Here is a 22,991-nt window from a genome sequence, read left to right on the forward strand (position 1 = left end):
AGCTGCAGGGGCTTTTGCTGCCTGGAGGGGTGGTTATATTGACCTCAACCCAGGCACACCTGGGGAGGGCTGGCCGGCCAGGTCAGGCTGCCCAGGTCAGCCAATCCTCGCCCCTCAGAGGCTCAGAGTTGCAGAAAATGGGTCTTGCTGCACCGGCCAGATCCAAGGAACAGATGTAGGGTCCCGAGAGTCAGGATAGACAAGGGGCGGCAGCCCTGGCTTGTTTTCTAATCATTTTATCTGGTCCATGAGTGGGAGACAACTTCAAGAAGACCCTCTCCTAATGAGAGGAACCCAGGAGTCAGGGAGAGGAGGGGTGGTGGGTGGAGACAGAGGCCTGGTGCCCCGGCTGCAGTGGAAACCCCCGGAAGACCAGGTGGAGGGAGACCGCACAGAGTGAAGCCTAGGGTCACAGACCTGTCGGAGCTGCTGTTTGTTAGTTCAAGCCCTGCTCTGAGGTTCTCTGTGTCAGCTCTGAGCGACAGGTGTGCTGGGGGTGCTCTGCAATGAGGGCTATGTGCACGGTTCCCGTGTGCCCAGCCCTGCCAGGGTACCCGTCCAGGGAAGCTCCATATCCAGGGAGGGGCCTGACCACGAGAGCCCCGTGGACTGCTGGGTACCTGCCCAGGTGAGCTCCATATCCTGGGAGGGGCCTGACTATGAGTGCCCCGTGGGCTGCTGGGTACCTGCTCAGGTGAGCTCCATATCCTGGGAGGGGCCTGACCACGAGAGCCCCGTGGGCTGCTGGGTACCTGCTCAGGTGAGCTCCATATTCTGGGAGGGGCCTGACCACGAGAGTCCCGTGGGCTGCTGGGTACCTGCCCAGGTGAGCTCCATATCCTGGGATTGGCCTGACCATGAGAGTCCCGTGGGCTGCTGGGTACCTGCCCAGGTGAGCTCCATATCCTGGGAGGGGCGTGACTACGAGAGTCCTGTGGGCTGCTGGGTACCTGCTCAGGTGAGCTCCATATCCGGGGAGGGGCGTGACTACGAGAGTCCTGTGGGCTGCTGGGTACCTGCTCAGGTGAGCTCTATATCCTGGGAGGGGCCTGACTACAAGAACTCTGTGGGCTGCTGGGTACCTGCCCAGGTGAGCTCCATATCCTGGGAGGGGCCTGACCACGAGAGCCCCGGGTGCTGGGAGGGGGGCGTGTGTATGAGTGTCCTCTCTGTGCAGCCGGCAAAGAGTTGCTTAGCAACTTCCCTGTGGGCGGTGCTGGGATGAAATGAGAACCAGGAGATGCTGCAGGCCCCATGAACCCCTGTCCATCCAGAGTGATGAGGTCAGTAGGTGGGTGCTGGCCACTGTGCTGCATGAGGGAGGCCCCACGGGTACCTCTTGTGTCTTCCACCTGACACCATGGAGGTCTCCCCAGGACAGAGCAGACAGCCTACCTGGGGCAGGTGGGAGCTCCTGGTGATGCTGCAGGGGACATGAGAGGGACGAACCAGGCAGGAGGGGGTGGGAGCCCAGGCAGAGCCATGGGGCTCGGGGCCAAGGGGGCTTTTCTGGGTCTGAGCTGGGAGCGGACGTGCAGGTGGTGAGTGTGGTCCAGGAAAGCTGCCGTGGTGACGTGAGGCTGAACCTGCTTCAGAGTGACAAGCTTTCCGGGTGATCCCAGAACAGGATAGTGAGACGGATCCTGTTAGAAGAAGGTGAGTGAATCCCCCCAAGAGGAGGCTCTGTGAGCTGGCCCCGGGAGGGGGGCTAAGGGAACAGGTGTGGAAGCTGTGGGGAGTGGGCAGTCCCCCTGGGTGGGCGGCGGGTGCAGACCCCACTCCGTGGTTCCACAGCTTGCTTCCGGCTGGATTACTTGGCCTCTCGGAGCCTCAGCTTCCTGGTCTGCTCGTGGAGTGATGGTAGCGTGGACTGACTAGTAATTTGCTCAGAACAGGGTAGAAAGTGGTCTAGTGGAAATTCTACGGAACACCATCAGTATGGGAATCGCAGGTCCTGTTTCCCGCAGGTCTGTTTTCAGGATCAGGAGAGCAAATCCGAGCAGACTTGCAGCAGAGCCTGGGGATGGGCTCCGTTCGGTGGGTTCCCCGGTTTTCTGAATCTCGGAAGGAGCAGCTCCAGTGGGCAGTGGCAGTTTCATCCCACACCTGGAAACATCCAAACCTCAAGGACCAGCAGCCCCCGAGCCCTGTGTCTGGGCCCCCAGGAGGCAGACGGGATACGCCAGCCTCCTCCTCGGCCCTCTTCCTGCCCAGAACATTCGAGGTCCAGGCCGTCATTAGGGAGAAGCAGGGATGGGGGTGTCCCATGTGGGAAGAGAACACGGAGCAGCTTGTGTACATGGACGTCCACACCAGGAATGTGGGTCGGTGTGACGTGGGCACTGGGAGGGGCAGACGGTGGGCTGAGGAAGCAGGGCGGGGCCGGGGGTCCCGAAGAGGGGGTGTGCGAGCTTTGCCTGTGCCGGGCCTCAGACTCCACGGGGCTTCCCTCCCCTGGTCACTGGGGAGGAGGAGCCGAGCAGCATTGGTGGGGTGACCACTCGCGTCCCCAGGCCCTGCCAGCATCAGACCTTCAGGTTCCGGGTCGGGGAGCCTGATGAGTGCAGGTCCAGCCGTGCCCGCCAGGGAGGCCTGGAGGGGTCGGGCGGGAAGCACTGGTTTGGTCATCCCCTGTGCGGAAGCTTCCGAGCCAGTGTCCAGTGGGAGCGCTCACCTCACACGTGGGTTTCACGTCCACAGCTCAGATCACCTTCTAGCCGCTTGGTTTGTTTTCTAGACACAAAGTCCTAATATCTCCTATGTCCCCTGCCCGTGAAAAGGCACGTCTGATCTGGCACCAGGTGCAGCCTCTGGTCCCTCCTGACTGGAGGCCCAGCAGCCAGTGTCACCCCATCATGACTGTCAGGGGGTGTCAGGCGTGTGGGGACGAGAGTACACGGTCCAGGCCCACGAGGGGGCTGTGCCGTCCACGGAGCCGGTGCTGTGGCTGTACCTGTGCCATGCCCCCACCCCACGGGCAGAGACCACCGTCCCCTTACAGACGGTTACCAAGTGAAGTCACATGGACCCTGCGCGGGCCCGAGCCTGGCGAGGCGCTCTGCCTCAGTGGGGAAGGTCTCCTTTTTCCATGTGGGTTCAAGTAAGCAAATAACAAAACCAAAGCTGAGACCAGCACAGCACAGGCTCTGGAGAAGCGGGAACTAAGTTCACAGATCAACTTCTCGGCCTCCTGGAGAGAGTGGTTTAATTTGAAAGAGTAAAGACAAAGGGAGGAGGAGTGCAGCTAATGATGGGGATGAAGAGGCCTTCCGGGGAAGGGGCGGGGCTTTTTCCAAGGGGGTGGGGTACCACCTCCTTTCACCCGTCTCTGGTCCTTCATGTCCAGTCATGGCCACTGGTAGGTGCGTCACTTCATATGCTGATATAGTAAATTCAACATGTGATGAGACTCAGGGTCTGTTGGAGGTCACATTCGTTGCCATCTTGGTCCCAGCTGGTTCCATCTGTTTGTTTGTTTGTAGTTTCCTTTCTTATCTCTGGACCCCTTAACTTAAATACTTAGGTGAACTCCTGCTGAAGTTGGGGGGTGGAGGACAGCCCTGTGAAAAGTGGGTCCACGGGTTCTGAGCAGGGCCTGGAGCAGCTCTGACAACAAGAGGAGGAGGCTGAGACGGGCGGTCATTCTGACGCCCGCACTGGGGCCTGTGGTCGGCATGCGGAGGTGGTCAGCTGGGGCACGTGTCAGGGAATGTTCTCGGTGTTTACACAGAAGATGTGAACGTGGGCCCAGATGCAGAGCTGCCTGCAGACGCTGCTACAGAACCCCCTGATTCTTTCCTGAGAAAACTGGTGGGGGGGCATTCAGGCAACAGGGCAAACAGCTTGCTCTGGACGTTCTTGTGGGGAAGTGGGGACTTAGCAACAGGGGCTCAGCCCGCATAACCCCAGAAGCCCTCCCAGGACAGCCCCAGAACCGCTTCTGGAATGGCAAGGAGAAGTGGGTCTTCCACCTACTAGACGTGGAGGAAAGGGCTGGGGTCTGCAGGGCCGCCCTCGCCTTCAGGGACTGGCTGGGAGGCTCACAGGACCCAGCACATTCTTGTGGCTTGTGTGCTCACAGCTGAGATGGGTCACAGCACGCAGTAGGGATGCACGGGAGGGAGGGCCCCTGCTCCGGTCACCTCATGGCCCTTCATGCCCACTCCTTCCCTCGAGGGTCTCTAGGGTGTCTCTTCCCCCAGCGACGAAGGCCAGAACCATGACAGTTACCCGCACCACCGTCCCCCCAGGGAAGCTCACTAGAGGCTTGGAACCCGGCTGGGGGCTGGTCACGTGGTGTTGTCTGCCCTCACCCTCCAAAATACCAGTGCCCAGACGGGGAGCCGGGGCTCAGCATGAACCACATGGCTTGTGCAAACAGCACGGGCGCAGGGGGCTGCCCTTAAAGGGAGGCGGGAGGGTTTAGATCAGGGCAGGGAGCTGCTCACCAGCTGCATTAGCTTCCCGGGGCAGCTGTGACAAACGACCACAAACGGAGGCTCAGAGCAACAGAAACCTGTCCTCTCTCAGTCCTGGAGGCCAGACGTCTGAGGTCAAGGTGTCCCAGGGCCGCGCTCCCTCCGGAGGCTCCAGGGGAGGGCCCTGCCTGTCTCTTCCAGCTTCTGGGGGCTCCAGACATCCCTGGGCTTGTGGCCGCATCCCTCCCATCTCTACCTCCGTCCTCACATGGTGTCTCCTGTGTGTCTGTGTCTCTCCGCTTGTCCCTTAGAAGGACACTGTCCCTGATTTAGGGCCACCCTGATCCAGGATGACCTCATCTTCATATCCGTAACTAATTATACCTGAAAAGACCTTACTTCCAAATGAGGTTCCGTTCTCAGATTCTGGGGGGCATGACGTGGACATAACTTCTGGGGGACCCCCATTCAACCCACTATAGCACCCAGTTCCCAGATGCCAGCCGACCTTCCTCAGGACAGCATCAGGCTGGTGATGTTCTGTCTTTCTGCACAGAGTTGCCTCTTGTTTCTTGTGGTAACCGTGAGGTTGGGTGGGGGGCGCTGCGGCTGACCTCCCGGTCATTCCAGGGACCACGCTGACGTGTCCTTCCCGGGAGAGTGCGAGCACGGCCAGGGCTCCCTGTGCACACTCCACACTGACCGCTTGGTGGTCAGACACCTGCATGGGCTGGACCAGTCCCCAGCACATTCTACCACATCCACAGCCTGGTGGACTCTGTGTGGGCCTATGACCAGGAGGTGGGGACCGGCAGGATGGGTGGGAGCCCTCCTGCCTGCCACGTGACCTCCAGCCCACCACAGACCCTCCAGTCCTGCCATGGACACCCCCATCGCATTAACCCCCAAGAGGGCTTCTGGGAGGGGTGAGAATTTGACCATGAAGAAGACAGGGCAGGCCCTAACTGCAGCAGGTGAAGGCAAGGACTGGGGTTGCTTGGCTATTTGTCCCCCAAAGACCCAGAATGTGGGCTCTGACTTGAGGGGTCCACCTCCACCTGGGCTCACCTGGGGGGTCGCTGCAGGGAGAGCGTGTCCTTGGGTGATTTTCCAACTCTCCCCACATCAGCCTCACCCCCTGGGCCCCCCCTGACCCCATTAATAGTCTTTAAATAGTGTCTCTCACCCAACAGGCCTACGTGGGAGATTTTAATATTGTGTGGGAGTCCAGTGACCAGCGTCCATGTGTCCTGTGTGTCTTGGGAGGGGAAGGAGCCTCGCTCTCACATTCCTGCCTCAGTGCACCTGGGGTCGGGGGCAGCAGACCCAGGCTCTGTTCTGGCAGAAGCTCCCTTTCTGTGAACAAGGCTTCCCCCTATCCCATTATCCTCACTGGAGGCTCAGGAGGCCACAACATCAGGGCACCTCCAGCACCAGGACTCCACCCTAGGGAATTTCTCAAGAGCAGGGACCAGGCCTGGAGGCGGAGGGGAGGAGGGAGCTGGCCTCTTCAGGATCCCAGGGGCTAGGATGCGTCCTACCCAGGAGGGCCTTGGACTCAGTTAAACTTCCATCCGGGGTCTCCTACCCTCCCCTGGTAGAGGGGCCCTTCAGATTCCAGGGCCCCAAGATCCTCCCCACAGACTTCTGACCCCACCTGCAGAGTCGGGGACCCAGAGACCCCCTCCCCGGCTTCTTTTTTCTTGGAGGCTCCCAGAATTCCCTGAAGATGTTATACTCAGGGTTTATTATGCTGAAGGATGCAAGTTAAAATCAGCAAGGATGGGGGGATGAGCAGGGTCCAGCTTCCTTGGCTGTGGCAGCCCAGGGAAGCCCACCTAAGTCCTGAAGTGCAGGGTTTATTGGGGGCTGTCACGTCAATGTGGGGACCACTATGTGCCTGGCCTTGGCCTCCAGCCCCCGGGGGCGACTCAGGAAGCCCCACGGTGTATCACGCCGTCAGCACAGACCAGCCTGGAGCGAGGCCCATGGAGCATGGACACTCCCAAAAGACTCAAGGTGACCTCCTAGAGCCAGGAGCAGAGGCCCGGCCTCTCTGTGGGCAGGTGAACCCACACCACACAGGCCCTGGTACAGTGTCCTTTCCATGTGGTCAGCATGGGTGCATGTGGGTCAGCAAGTGTCTGTGTGTCTCAGCCTGTAACCACAGACCACACTGTCCTGCTCTGCTCCCAAGAGCGAGGCCAATGGAGGACAACGTGGGTGGGAACAAAGCTGGGCCATGGTCAGGCTGGGTGAGAAAGGGTCCGAGGAGCGAGAACCCGGCTGCCCTTGCCTGGTGAGCCGAGAGCTGACGTCCGCCCTGTGGTCAGTCCATCTCCCCACATCCCGAGGTAGAGCTGCCTTTTCTGCACCCTGGGGCAGGGTCATGCCTGTGTATACAGCAGGACGCACAGCAGTGCACGCAGCAGGCCTGATGCCTGCCCTTGGCATGTAGTCGGGGGCTTGGTGAGGGTGGAACATCCTGACAGGACGTGGGCTGACCCCGGTGAGGATGTAGGGGTGAAGTGTTTGGGAGCCTCTGGAGGGAACCCTCACCTGTCTGCACAGGTGGATTGAGGACACAGACCAAGGGTGGGCAGGCGGGGAGCCCAGTCCTGGGTCATCCCTGAGGCTGGAGGAGGGGTGTGGAGCAGGGGGTGATGGCGGTGGGGAGGAGGGGCTGATCACAGGACAGTGAGGAGACAGAGGATCCGAGGCAGCGGGGAAGGTAAAGACTGTGCCTGATGGGAGGACGAAGAGACCAGCAGGCGGCGCTGTAGGCACGGGTAGCAGGCCTGCTCCCTGCAGGGCGGCGCCAGAGCACTGCACTGCTGGAAACCACGGGATGTCCAGACAGAACCCCAGAGGATGGGGGGCCATATGGGCAGGAAGAGTTTGGAAGTCACCTTATCTCCACATGTTCTGGGGGAGGGTTCCCTGCTCCAGCCTCTTTCCTTAGAGTTTCCCCACCTGGGGAAGTCAGCACACTCAATAGCTGGTCGTGCAAGGCTTGGAATTCGTCGGGAGGATGAAAGGGAAAAGGGGGGAAGGAATGAGAAATAAGCTCTACGTATTTGGACAGCACATGACACTCTAATTTCCAATCAGGAGGAGGAATTTCCCAAAGGCTCAGGCTGCCCCTGTAACCAGAATGGGGCTTGAAGCAATCCTGCCACTTTGTGGCCGGTTCCAGAAAGAAGTTGAAGACACTTGCTCAGGGGCACTGCAATCCACAACGCCTGCAAACTTGTAAGTGACAACTATCGTAGAAAAACGTCTTGGGGTAAGTAACTGAAAAGAACTTGAAAACAAGGCAGAATTGCAGGAACTGGATTGCAAGAGGTAGATTGGACTTGCCGTTAAAGCACATGAAAGCTGCTCAATATTGCCTGTGATTCAGTTGGCCAAAAAGGGTGTACAGGTCGAAACCCATATGACCTTTGTGGCCAAGCAAATATGCAGGAAACACAAATCAACACGACAAAGATGTAGCACTTTGCCCCAGTCAGAATGGCCAACCTCACAAAGTGTAAAAACAACAAATGGAGGAGAGGATGTGGAGAAAATGGAACCCTGCTACGCTGATGGTGGGAATGTCAATTGCTAACAGCCACGCTGGAGAAGGGTATGATGTTTCCTAAAAATTCTAAAAAATAGAGCTACAGGGACTTCCTGGTGGTGCAGACGTTAAGAATCCAACTGCCAAGGCAGAGGACACGGGGTCGAGCCTTAGTCCAGAAAGATAACACATGCCACGGAGCAACTAAGCCAATGCACGACAACTACTGAGCCTGTGCTCTAGAGCCCGTGAGCCACAACTACTGAAGCCTGGTGCCTAAAGCCAGTGCTCCGCAAGAAGAGAAGCCACGGCAATGAGAAGCCCGCACACTTCAACGAAGAGTAGCCCCAACTTCCTGCAACTAGAGAAACCCCACATGAAATAACGAAGACCCAACACAGGCAAAATTAATTACTTACTTAATTAAAAAACAATAGAGTTACAGAGCATACGGCACTACCACTCCTGGGGATATATTTCGGGATAACCATAAATCGACAAGACACAGGAACTTCAACTATTACTGCAGCACTTTTGCAGGATCCTCGACTTGGAAACAATATAAATGTCCTTGGAAGGAAAAAATGGATAAAGACGATATGGTACGTATCTACGATGGAATAGTACTCAGCCATGAAACCAATGAAATAAGGCCAGTTGCAGCAACTCGAGTGGACTTAGATAAAATCATTCTAAGTGACAAAAGTCAGACACAAAAACACACTTGGCACAAGATACTATTTATAGGTGGAATATAAAAATGGTTACACATGAACTAAATTACAAAACAGAAACAGGGTCACACATTTACAAAACACACTTATGGCTGATAAAGTGGAAAGGTGGGGTGGGGTGAGATATAAACCAGAGGGTTGAAATTAACACAGCTACGGTTCCAAAAACCAAATAGGTAATCGACAAAATCTACTCTATAGCTCAAGAAGTGGACTCAGCACACTCTAGTCACCAGAAAAGAATATATACGACGGGTAAGAATCTTAAAAGAATTTACGGATATCTCTCTGTAAGTGAAACAAGTGGATGTGCAGGAGCAAGAAAGACAGCATTGAAAATCACCTTTACCAAATGATAAAAATAAATTAAAAAAAAGACAAAGAAAGAAAATGTTACAAAATTCGTTAGGGGAATGTGAGGCAACCTACATTGAACATATTTAGACGCACAGCTGGATGAGACATAAGGCTGGACACTCCTGGGGCTGAGAGGATTGGAGAGGTTGGGTGAGCAAGTGCAGACACTTTCAAGTAATACTGTGTGGTACCCATTCCATGGGTCCCAAATCTCCAGGTTCAAGGGCATCTTCCTACATCGAAAACATGCACGAGAAACCCAGAAGATGTTACACCGTGTGATCGGGAAAGGTTTCTAAAACGCAGCTCATTTCTCATCTCCTGGTGCTCAGGTCTGCCATTCCAGCCATTTTACTAACAATCTCCCCACTTAGGGAATCAGACATTTCTCCCCCTGTTTTGTACAGTTTGAAATTCGTGCTGAAGAAGAATGGGAAGAGGGGGAACCAATGAGAGACTAGCTCTAGGTGTTGGGACAGGCACAGGTCACTCTATTTTCCCATCAGGAAGAAGAATTAACCAGAGGCTCAACCTGCCGCCCGGAACCAGAATAGGGCCTGAAGCAATCCTGCGCTTTTGCGGCCAGCTCCCAAAAAGAGAGTTGAAAAATGGATCTCAGGGGCACTGCAATTCACAAAGCTGCACAGTTATAAATGATAACTCTCGCCCACAAATATATTGAGGGAAGGCAACGAAGAGGATTTGAAAGCAAGGCAGAATTGCAGGAAACAGATTTCAGGAGGTAGATTCGAATCGCCTTTAAAGCACAGGAAAAGCGGCAAAACCTCGACAATGATGCCCTTGGCCAAAAAGGGCGTATGCGTTTTTTCCTGAATGTATTCAGGAAAAAACGCATACGCCCTTTTTGGCCAACCAAGCAACCTGGAAAGGCAAATCAGCGCTACAAAGAAGTCTCGCTTCCCATCGGTCAAAAGGGCCATGCTGAATAAAGTGTCAAAACTAGAAATGCAGGACAGGCCATGGAGAAAGGGGAGTCTTGCTACGCTGATGGGCGGGATGTAAATTGCCGACAGCCACTCTGGAGAAGTGTACGGTGTGTCCTGAAACATCTAAAGAACTCAGCTTAGAGAGCATAGGGCACTTCCACTCATGGGCGTCTAAATTGGGAAAACTAAAAATCAGCAAGACACAGGCACCCCAAAGTTTAGGGCTGCTCTGTTGACAAGAACCTCCACTTCATTACACCTTAAATATCCCAGGAAAGAGAAAGATGGAGAAAGAAGTTGTGGTCCTTATGTACAATGGAATATCACTCAGCCATGAAATCAACGTCATAAGGCTAGTAGCAGCATGATGAGTGGATTCAGGTACGACGATTCCAAGTAAAATAAGTCACACAGAAAAAGACACTAATCATAAGATATCACTTATAGAGGGAATGTAAAAATCGCTACACTTGAACTGAATTACAAAACAGAACAGAGTCACACGTTTAGAAAACACACTATGGCTGCCTAACGGGAAAGGTGAGGTGGGGTGATGCCTAAAACAAGGGTTTCAAATTAGCTCAGATACCGTTCCATAAACCCAATATGTAATAGACAAGACCTACTCCTTGCTCAGTGAACTGAACTCAACACCCCCTATTCACCGCCCAAGAATATATCTGACTAGTAAGAATCTACAAACCTATGTATTGATATCTCTCTGGAAGTGAGTCAAGTGGGTGTAAAGCGGCATGAACACAGCAGTGAAAAGCAGCTAAACCCCATTATAAAAATCAATTACTTTTAAAAACCCGTGAAACAAAGACAGTGAAAGAGAGAGAATTTCTTACAAAATTCGTTCAGGGGCTGTGATGCCACCTGGATGGACCATATCTAGACCCACAGATGATTGAGACATTCGGGTGGACACTCTTGGGGCTGACAGGTTTGGTGAGGTTGGGTGAGCAAACGCAGACCCTTTAAAGTAATACTGCGTGGTACCCATCCCATGGGTCCCAAATCTCCAGGTTCAAGAGCATCTTCCTACATCGAAAACATGCATGAGAAACCCAGAAGATGGTACACCGTGTGATCGGGAAAGGTTTCTAAAATGCACCTCATTTCTCATCTCCTTGTGCTTGGGTTCGTCATTCCAGCCGCTTTACGAGCAATCTCCCTCCTTGGAGATTCAGCACCTTTAACCTCCTGTTCCGTACATGTTGCAATTTGTCCTGAGGATGAACGGGAAATGGGAGAACCAATGAGAGACTAGCTCTAGGTGTTGGGACAGGCACAGGTCACTCTATTTTCCCATCAGGAAGAAGAATTAACCACAGGCTCAGCCTGCCGCCCGGAACCAGAATAGGGCCTGAAGCAATCCTGCGCTTATGCGGCCAGTTCCCAAAAAAGCGAATTGAAAAATGGAGCTCAGGGGCACTGCAATTCACAAACCTGCAGAGTTATAAATGAAAACTCTCGCCCACAAATACATTGAGGGAAGACAACGAAGAGGATTTGAAAGCAAGGCAGAATTGCAGGAAACAGATTTCAGGAGGTAGATTCGAATCGCCTTTAAAGCACAGGAAAAGCGGCAAAACCTCGACAATGATGCCCTTGGCCAAAAAGGGCGTATGCGTTTTTTCCTGAATATATTCAGGAAAAAACGCATACGCCCTTTTTGGCCAAGCAAGCCACCTGGAAAGGTAAATCAGCGCTACAAAGAAGTCTCGCTTCCCATCGGTCAAAAGGGCCATGCTGAATAAAGTGTCAAAACCAGAAATGCAGGAGAGGCCATGGAGAAATGGGAGCCTTGCTACGCTGATGGGCGGGATGTAAATTGCCAACAGCCACTCTGGAGAAGTGTACGGTGTGTCCTGAAACATCTAAAAAACTCGGCTTAGAGAGCATAGGGCACTTCCACTCATGGGCGTCTAATTTGGGAAAACTAAAAATCAGCAAGGCACAGGCACTCCAAAGTTAGGGTTGCTCTGTTGACAAGAACCTCCACTTCATTCCACCTTAAATATCCCAGGAAAGAGAAAAATGGATAAAGAAGTTGTGGTCCTTAGGTACAATGGAATATCACTCAGCCATGAAATCAACGTCATAAGGCTAGTAGCAGCATGAAGAGTGGATTCAGGTACGACGGTTCTAAGTGAAATAAGTCACACAGAAAAAGACACTACTCATAAGATATCACTTATAGAGGGAAAGTAAAAACCGCTACACTTGAACTGAATTACAAAACAGAACAGAGTCACACATTTAGAAAACACACTATGGCTGCCTAACGGGAAAGGTGAGGTGGGGTGATGCCTAAAACAAGGGTTTCAAATTAGCTCAGATACCGATCCATAAACCCAATATGTAATAGACAAGACCTACGCCTTGCTCAGTGAAGTGGACTCAACACCCCCTATTCACCGCCCAAGAATATATCTGACTAGTAAGAATCTTCAAACCTATGTATTGATATCTCTCTGGAAGTGAGTCAAGTGGGTGTAAAGCGGCATAAACACAGCAGTGAAAAGCAGCTAAACCCCATTAGGGAAATCAATTACTGTTAAAAACCCGTGAAACAAAGACAGTGAAAGAGAGAGAAATTCTTACAAAATTCGTTAAGGGGCTGTGATGCCACCTGGATTGACCGTATCTAGACCCACAGCTGATTGAGACATAAGGGTGGACACTCTTGGGGCTGAGAGGTTTGGTGAGGTTGGGTGAGCAAACGCAGACCCTTTAAAGTAATACTGCGTGGTACCCGTCCGATGGGTCCCAAATCTCCAGGTTCAAGGGCATCTTCCTACATCAAAAACATGCATGAGAAACCCAGAAGATGGTACACCGTGTGATCGCGAAAGGTTTCTAAAACGCACCTCATTCTCATCTCCTTGTGCTCGGGGTCGCCATTCCAGCCGCTTTACTAGCAATCACCCTCCTTGGAGAATCAGCACTTTAACCTCCTGTTCCGTACAGGTTGCAATTTGTCCTGAGGATGAACGGGAAGAGGGGGAACCAATGAGCGACTAGCTCTAGGTGTTGGGACAGGCACAGGTCACTCTATTTTCCCATCAGGAAGACGAATTAACCACAGGCTCAGCCTGCCGCCCGGAAGCAGAATAGGGCCTGAAGCAATCCTACGCTTTTGCGGCCAGCTCCCAAAAAAGCGAGTTGAAAAATGCAGCTCAGGGGCACCGCAAATCACAAACCTGCAGAGTTATAAATGATAACTCTCGCCCACAAAAATATTGAGGGAAGGCAAAGAAGAGGATTTGAAAGCAAGGCAGAATTGCAGGAAACAGATTTCAGGAGGTAGATTCGAATCGCCTTTAAAGCACAGGAAAAGCGGCAAAACCTCGACAATGATGCCCTTGGCCAAAAAGGGCGTATGCGTTTTTTCCTGAATGTATTCAGGAAAAAACGCATACGCCCTTTTTGGCCAACCAAGCAACCTGGAAAGGCAAATCAGCGCTACAAAGAAGTCTCGCTTCCCATCGGTCAAAAGGGCCATGCTGAATAAAGTGTCAAAACCAGAAATGCAGGAGAGGCCATGGAGAAATGGGAGCCTTGCTACGCTGATGGGCGGGATGTAAATTGCCAACAGCCACTCTGGAGAAGTGTACGGTGTGTCCTGAAATATCTAAAAAACTCGGCTTAGAGAGCATAGGGCACTTACACTCATGGGCGTCTAATTTGGGAAAACTAAAAATCAGCAAGGCACAGGCACTCCAAAGTTTAGCGTTGCTCTGTTGACAAGAACCTCCACTTCATTCCACCTTAAATATCCCAGGAAAGAGAAAAATGGATAAAGAAGTTGTGGTCCTTAGGTACAATGGAATATCACTCAGCCATGAAATCAACGTCATAAGGCTAGTAGCAGCATGAGGAGTGGATTCAGGTACGACGGTTCTAAGTGAAATAAGTCACACAGAAAAAGACACTAATCATAAGATATCACTCATAGAGGGAAAGTAAAAACCGCTACACTTGAACTGAATTACAAAACAGAACAGAGTCACACATTTAGAAAACACACTATGGCTGCCTAACGGGAAAGGTGAGGTGGGGTGATGCCTAAAACAAGGGTTTCAAATTAGCTCAGATACCGTTCCATAAACCCAATATGTAATAGACAAGACCTACTCCTTGCTGAGTGAACTGGACTCAACACCCCCTATTCACCGCCCAAGAATAGATCTGACTAGTAAGAATCTTCAAACCTATGTATTGATATCTCTCTGTAAGTGAGTCAAGTGGGAGTAAAGAGGCATAAACACAGCAGTGAAAAGCAGCTAAACCCCATTAGGAAAATCAATTACTTTTAAAAACCCGTGAAACAAAGACAGTGAAAGAGAGAGAAATTCTTACAAAATTCGTTCAGGGGCTGTGAGGCCACCTGGATTGACCATATGTAGACCCACAGCTGATTGAGACATAAGGGTGGACACTCTTGGGGCTGAGAGGTTTGGTGAGGTTGGGTGAGCAAACGCAGACCCTTTAAAGTAATACTGCGTGGTACCCGTCCCATGGGTCCCAAATCTCCAGGTTCAAGGGCATCTTCCTACATCGAAAACATGCATGAGAAACCCAGAAGATGGTACACCGTGTGATCGGGAAAGGTTTCTAAAACGCACCTCATTTCTCATCTCCTTGTGCTCGGGGTCGCCATTCCAGCCGCTTTACTAGCAATCTCCCTCCTTGGAGAATCAGCACGTTTAACCTCCTGTTCCGTACAGGTTGCAATTTGTCCTGAGGATGAACGGGAAGAGGGGGAACCAATGAGCGACTAGCTCTAAGTGTTGGGAAAGGCACAGGTCACTCTATTTTCCCATCAGGAAGAAGAATTAACCACAGGCTCAGCCTGCCGCCCGGAACCACAATAGGGCCTGAAGCAATCTTACGCTTTTGCGGCCAGCTCCCAAAAAAGCGAGTTGAAAAATGGAGCTCAGGGGCACTGCAAATCACAAACCTGCAGAGTTAGAAATGATAACTCTCGCCCACAAAAATATTGAGGGAAGGCAACGAAGAGGATTTGAAAGCAAGGCAGAATTGCAGGAAACAGATTTCAGGAGGTAGATTCGAATCGCCTGTAAAGCACAGGAAAAGCGGCAAAACCTCGACAATGATGCCCTTGGCCAAAAAGGGCGTATGCGTTTTTTCCTGAATATATTCAGGAAAAAACGCATACGCCCTTTTTGGCCAACCAAGCAACCTGGAAAGGCAAATCAGCGCTACAAAGAAGTCTCGCTTCCCATCGGTCAAAAGGGCCATGCTGAATAAAGTGTCAAAACCAGAAATGCAGGAGAGGACATGGAGAAATGGGAGCCTTGCTACGCTGATGGGCGGGATGTAAATTGCCAACAGCCACTCTGGAGAAGTGTACGGTGTGTCCTGAAACATCTAAAAAACTCGGCTTAGAGAGCATAGGGCACTTCCACTCATGGGCGTCTAATTTGGGAAAACTAAAAATCAGCAAGGCACAGGCACTCCAAAGTTTAGGGTTGCTCTGTTGACAAGAACCTCCACTTCATTCCACCTTAAATATCCCAGGAAAGAGAAAAATGGATAAAGAAGTTGTGGTCCTTAGGTACAATGGAATATCACTCAGCCATGAAATCAACGTCATAAGGCTAGTAGCAGCATGATGAGTGGATTCAGGTACGACGGTTCTAAGTGAAATAAGTCACACAGAAAAAGACACTAATCAGAAGATATCACTTATAGAGGGAATGTAAAAACCGCTACACTTGAACTGAATTACAAAACAGAACAGAGTCACACATTTAGAAAACACACTATGGCTGCCTAACGGGAAAGGCGAGGTGGGGTGATGCATAAAACAAGGGTTTCAAATTAGCTCAGATACCGATCCATAAACCCAATATGTAATAGACAAGACCTACGCCTTGCTCAGTGAAGTGGACTCAACACCCCCTATTCACCGCCCAAGAATATATCTGACTAGTAAGAATCTTCAAACCTATGTATTGATATCTCTCTGGAAGTGAGTCAAGTGGGTGTAAAGCGGCATAAACACAGCAGTGAAAAGCAGCTAAACCCCATTAGGGAAATCAATTACTGTTAAAAACCCGTGAAACAAAGACAGTGAAAGAGAGAGAAATTCTTACAAAATTCGTTCAGGGGCTGTGATGCCACCTGGATTGACCGTATCTAGACCCACAGCTGATTGAGACATAAGGGTGGACACTCTTGGGGCTGAGAGGTTTGGTGAGGTTGGGTGAGCAAACGCAGACCCTTTAAAGTAATACTGCGTGGTACCCGTCCGATGGGTCCCAAATCTCCAGGTTCAAGGGCATCTTCCTACATCAAAAACATGCATGAGAAACCCAGAAGATGGTACACCGTGTGATCGCGAAAGGTTTCTAAAACGCACCTCATTCTCATCTCCTTGTGCTCGGGGTCGCCATTCCAGCCGCTTTACTAGCAATCACCCTCCTTGGAGAATCAGCACTTTAACCTCCTGTTCCGTACAGGTTGCAATTTGTCCTGAGGATGAACGGGAAGAGGGGGAACCAATGAGCGACTAGCTCTAGGTGTTGGGACAGGCACAGGTCACTCTATTTTCCCATCAGGAAGACGAATTAACCACAGGCTCAGCCTGCCGCCCGGAAGCAGAATAGGGCCTGAAGCAATCCTACGCTTTTGCGGCCAGCTCCCAAAAAAGCGAGTTGAAAAATGCAGCTCAGGGGCACCGCAAATCACAAACCTGCAGAGTTATAAATGATAACTCTCGCCCACAAAAATATTGAGGGAAGGCAAAGAAGAGGATTTGAAAGCAAGGCAGAATTGCAGGAAACAGATTTCAGGAGGTAGATTCGAATCGCCTTTAAAGCACAGGAAAAGCGGCAAAACCTCGACAATGATGCCCTTGGCCAAAAAGGGCGTATGCGTTTTTTCCTGAATATATTCAGGAAAAAACGCATACGCCCTTTTTGGCCAACCAAGCAACCTGGAAAGGCAAATCAGCGCTACAAAGAAGTCTCGCTTCCCTTCGGTCAAAAGGGCCATGCTGAATAAAGTGTCAAAACCAGAAATGCAGGAGAGGCCATGGAGAAATGGGAGCCTTGCTACGCTGATGGGCGGGATGTAAATTGCCAACAGCCACTCTGGAGAAGTGTACGGTGTGTCCTGAAACATCTAAAAAACTCGGCTTAGAGAGCATAGGGCACTTCCACTCATGGGCGTCTAATTTGGGAAAACTAAAAATCAGCAAGGCACAGGCACTCCAAAGTTTAGGGTTGCTCTGTTGACAAGAACCTCCACTTCATTCCACCTTAAATATCCCAGGAAAGAGAAAAATGGATAAAGAAGTTGTGGTCCTTAGGTACAATGGAATATCACTCAGCCATGAAATCAACGTCATAAGGCTAGTAGCAGCACAATGAGTGGATTCAGGTACGACGGTTGTAAGTGAAGTAAGTCACACAGAAAAAGACACTAATCAGAAGATATCACTTATAGAGGGAAAGTAAAAACCGCTACACTTGAACTGAATTACAAAACAGAACAGAATCACACATTTAGAAAACACACTATGGCTGCCTAACGGGAAAGGCGAGGTGGGGTGATGCATAAAACAAGGGTTTCAAATTAGCTCAGATACCGTTCCATAAACCCAATATGTAATAGACAAGACCTACTCCTTGCTCAGTGAACTGGACTCAACACCCCCTATTCACCGCCCAAGAATAGATCTGACTAGTAAGAATCTTCAAACCTATGTATTGATATCTCTCTGTAAGTGAGTCAAGTGGGAGTAAAGCGGCATAAACACAGCAGTGAAAAGCAGCTAAACCCCATTAGGAAAATCAATTACTTTTAAAAACCCGTGAAACAAAGACAGTGAAAGAGAGAGAAATTCTTACAAAATTCGTTCAGGGGCTGTGAGGCCACCTGGATTGACCATATGTAGACCCACAGCTGATTGAGACATAAGGGTGGACACTCTTGGGGCTGAGAGGTTTGGTGAGGTTGGGTGAGCAAACGCAGACCCTTTAAAGTAATACTGCGTGGTACCCGTCCCATGGGTCCCAAATCTCCAGGTTCAACGGCATCTTCCTACATCGAAAACATGCATGAGAAACCCAGAAGATGGTACACCGTGTGATCGGGAAAGGTTTCTAAAACGCACCTCATTTCTCATCTCCTTGTGCTCGGGGTCGCCATTCCAGCCGCTTTACTAGCAATCTCCCTCCTTGGAGAATCAGCACGTTTAACCTCCTGTTCCGTACAGGTTGCAATTTGTCCTGAGGATGAACGGGAAGAGGGGGAACCAATGAGCGACTAGCTCTAAGTGTTGGGAAAGGCACAGGTCACTCTATTTTCCCATCAGGAAGAAGAATTAACCACAGGCTCAGCCTGCCGCCCGGAACCACAATAGGGCCTGAAGCAATCTTACGCTTTTGCGGCCAGCTCCCAAAAAAGCGAGTTGAAAAATGGAGCGCAGGGGCACTGCAAATCACAAACCTGCAGAGTTAGAAATGATAACTCTCGCCCACAAAAATATTGAGGGAAGGCAACGAAGAGGATTTGAAAGCAAGGCAGAATTGCAGGAAACAGATTTCAGGAGGTAGATTCGAATCGCCTTTAAAGCACAGGAAAAGCGGCAAAACCTCGACAATGATGCCCTTGGCCAAAAAGGGCGTATGCGTTTTTTCCTGAATATATTCAGGAAAAAACGCATACGCCCTTTTTGGCCAACCAAGCAACCTGGAAAGGCAAATCAGCGCTACAAAGAAGTCTCGCTTCCCATCGGTCAAAAGGGCCATGCTGAATAAAGTGTCAAAACCAGAAATGCAGGAGAGGCCATGGAGAAATGGGAGCCTTGCTACGCTGATGGGCGGGATGTAAATTGCCAACAGCCACTCTGGAGAAGTGTACGGTGTGTCCTGAAACATCTAAAAAACTCGGCTTAGAGAGCATAGGGCACTTCCACTCATGGGCGTCTAATTTGGGAAAACTAAAAATCAGCAAGGCACAGGCACTCCAAAGTTTAGGGTTGCTCTGTTGACAAGAACCTCCACTTCATTCCACCTTAAATATCCCAGGAAAGAGAAAAATGGATAAAGAAGTTGTGGTCCTTAGGTACAATGGAATATCACTCAGCCATGAAATCAACGTCATAAGGCTAGTAGCAGCACAATGAGTGGATTCAGGTACGACGGTTGTAAGTGAAGTAAGTCACACAGAAAAGGACACTAATCATAAGATATCACTTATAGAGGGAAAGTAAAAACCGCTACACTTGAACTGAATTACAAAACAGAACAGAATCACACATTTAGAAAACACACTATGGCTGCCTAACGGGAAAGGCGAGGTGGGGTGATGCATAAAACAAGGGTTTCAAATTAGCTCAGATACCGTTCCATAAACCCAATATGTAATAGACAAGACCTACTCCTTGCTCAGTGCACTGGACTCAACACCCCCTATTCACCGCCCAAGAATAGATCTGACTAGTAAAAATCTTCAAACCTATGTATTGATATCTCTCTGGAAGTGAGTCAAGTGGGTGTAAAGCGGCATAAACACAGCAGTAAAAAGCAGCTAAACCCCATTAGGAAAATCAATTACTTTTAAAAACCCGTGAAACAAAGACAGTGAAAGAGAGAGAAATTCTTACAAAATTCGTTCAGGGGCTGTGATGCCACCTGGATTGACCATATCTAGACCCACAGCTGATTGAGACATAAGGGTGGACACTCTTGGGGCTGAGAGGTTTGGTGAGGTTGGGTGAGCAAACGCAGACCCTTTAAAGTAATATTGCGTGGTACCCGTCTGATGGGTCCCAAATCTCCAGGTTCAAGGGCATCTTCCTACATCGAAAACATGCATGAGAAACCCAGAAGATGGTACACCGTGTGATCGGGAAAGGTTTCTAAAACGCACCTTATTTCTCATCTCCTTGTGCTCGGGGTCGCCATTCCAGCCGCTTTACTAGCAATGTCCCTCCTTGGAGAATCAGCACTTTAACCTCCTGTTCCGTACAGGTTGCAATTTGTCCTGAGGATGAACGGCAAGAGGGGGAACCAATGAGCGACTAGCTCTAGGTGTTGGGAAAGGCACAGGTCACTCTATTTTCCCATCAGGAAGAAGAATTAACCACAGGCTCTGCCTGCCGACCGGAACCAGAAAAGGGCCTGAAGGAATCCTACGCTTTTGAGGCCAGCTCCCAAAAAAGCGAGTTGAAAAATGGAGCTCAGGGGCACTGCAAATCACAAACCTGCTGAGTTATAAATGATAACTCTCGCCCACAAAAATATTGAGGGAAAGCAACGAAGAGGATTTTAAAGCAAGGCAGAATTGCAGGAAACAGATTTCAGGAGGTAGATTCGAATCGCCTGTAAAGCACAGGAAAAGCGGCAAAACCTCGACAGTGATGCCCTTGGCCAAAAAGGGCGTATGCGTTTTTTCCTGAATGTATTCAGGAAAAAACGCATACGCCCTTTTTGGCCAACCAAGCAACCTGGAAAGGCAAATCAGCGCTACAAAGAAGTCTCGCTTCCCATCGGTCAAAAGGGCCATGCTGAATAAAGTGTCAAAACCAGAAATGCAGGAGAGGCCATGGAGAAATGGGAGCCTTGCTACGCTGATGGGCGGGATGTAAATTGCCAACAGCCACTCTGGAGAAGTGTACGGTGTGTCCTGAAATATCTAAAAAACTCGGCTTAGAGAGCATAGGGCACTTCCACTCATGGGCGTCTAATTTGGGAAAACTAAAAATCAGCAAGGCACAGGCACTCCAAAGTTTAGGGTTGCTCTGTTGACAAGAACCTCCACTTCATTCCACCTTAAATATCCCAGGAAAGAGAAAAATGGATAAAGAAGTTGTGGTCCTTAGGTACAATGGAATATCACTCAGCCATGAAATCAACGTCATAAGGCTAGTAGCAGCATGAGGAGTGGATTCAGGTACGACGGTTCTAAGTGAAATAAGTCACACAGAAAAAGACACTAATCATAAGATATCACTCATAGAGGGAAAGTAAAAACCGCTACACTTGAACTGAATTACAAAACAGAACAGAGTCACACATTTAGAAAACACACTATGGCTGCCTAACGGGAAAGGTGAGGTGGGGTGATGCCTAAAACAAGGGTTTCAAATTAGCTCAGATACCGTTCCATAAACCCAATATGTAATAGACAAGACCTACTCCTTGCTCAGTGAACTGGACTCAACACCCCCTATTCACCGCCCAAGAATAGATCTGACTAGTAAGAATCTTCAAACCTATGTATTGATATCTCTCTGTAAGTGAGTCAAGTGGGAGTAAAGCGGCATAAACACAGCAGTGAAAAGCAGCTAAACCCCATTAGGAAAATCAATTACTTTTAAAAACCCGTGAAACAAAGACAGTGAAAGAGAGAGAAATTCTTACAAAATTCGTTCAGGGGCTGTGAGGCCACCTGGATTGACCATATGTAGACCCACAGCTGATTGAGACATAAGGGTGGACACTCTTGGGGCTGAGAGGTTTGGTGAGGTTGGGTGAGCAAACGCAGACCCTTTAAAGTAATACTGCGTGGTACCCGTCTGATGGGTCCCAAATCTCCAGGTTCAAGGGCATCTTCCTACATCGAAAACATGCATGAGAAACCCAGAAGATGGTACACCGTGTGATCGGGAAAGGTTTCTAAAACGCACCTCATTTCTCATCTCCTTGTGCTCGGGGTCGCCATTCCAGCCGCTTTACTAGCAATCTCCCTCCTTGGAGAATCAGCACGTTTAACCTCCTGTTCCGTACAGGTTGCAATTTGTCCTGAGGATGAACGGGAAGAGGGGGAACCAATGAGCGACTAGCTCTAGGTGTTGGGAAAGGCACAGGTCACTCTATTTTCCCATCAGGAAGAAGAATTAACCACAGGCTCAGCCTGCCGCCCGGAACCAGAATAGGGCCTGAAGCAATCCTACGCTTTTGCGGCCAGCTCCCAAAAAAGCGAGTTGAAAAATGGAGCTCAGGGGCACTGCAAATCACAAACCTGCAGAGTTAGAAATGATAACTCTCGCCCACAAAAATATTGAGGGAAGGCAACGAAGAGGATTTGAAAGCAAGGCAGAATTGCAGGAAACAGATTTCAGGAGGTAGATTCGAATCGCCTTTAAAGCACAGGAAAAGCGGCAAAACCTCGACAGTGATGCCCTTGGCCAAAAAGGGCGTATGCGTTTTTTCCTGAATGTATTCAGGAAAAAACGCATACGCCCTCTTTGGCCAACCAAGCAACCTGGAAAGGCAAATCAGCGCTACAAAGAAGTCTCGCTTCCCATCGGTCAAAAGGGCCATGCTGAATAAAGTGTCAAAACCAGAAATGCAGGAGAGGCCATGGAGAAATGGGAGCCTTGCTACGCTGATGGGCGGGATGTAAATTGCCAACAGCCACTCTGGAGAAGTGTACGGTGTGTCCTGAAATATCTAAAATACTCGGCTTAGAGAGCATAGGGCACTTCCACTCATGGGCGTCTAATTTGGGAAAACTAAAAATCAGCAAGGCACAGGCACTCCAAAGTTTAGGGTTGCTCTGTTGACAAGAACCTCCACTTCATTCCACCTTAAATATCCCAGGAAAGAGAAAAATGGATAAAGAAGTTGTGGTCCTTAGGTACAATGGAATATCACTCAGCCATGAAATCAACGTCATAAGGCTAGTAGCAGCATGATGAGTGGATTCAGGTACGACGGTTCTAAGTGAAATAAGTCACACAGAAAAAGACACTAATCATAACATATCACTTATAGAGGGAAAGTAAAAACCGCTACACTTGAACTGAATTACAAAACAGAACAGAGTCACACATTTAGAAAACACACTATGGCTGCCTAACGGGAAAGGCGAGGTGGGGTGATGCATAAAACAAGGGTTTCAAATTAGCTCAGATACCGTTCCATAAACCCAATATGTAATAGACAAGACCTACTCCTTGCTCAGTGAACTGGACTCAACACCCCCT

The sequence above is a fragment of the Eschrichtius robustus genome, chromosome 5 (genome assembly GCF_028021215.1).
Source record: "Eschrichtius robustus isolate mEscRob2 chromosome 5, mEscRob2.pri, whole genome shotgun sequence".
NCBI classification, from domain to species: Eukaryota; Metazoa; Chordata; class Mammalia; order Artiodactyla; family Eschrichtiidae; genus Eschrichtius; species Eschrichtius robustus.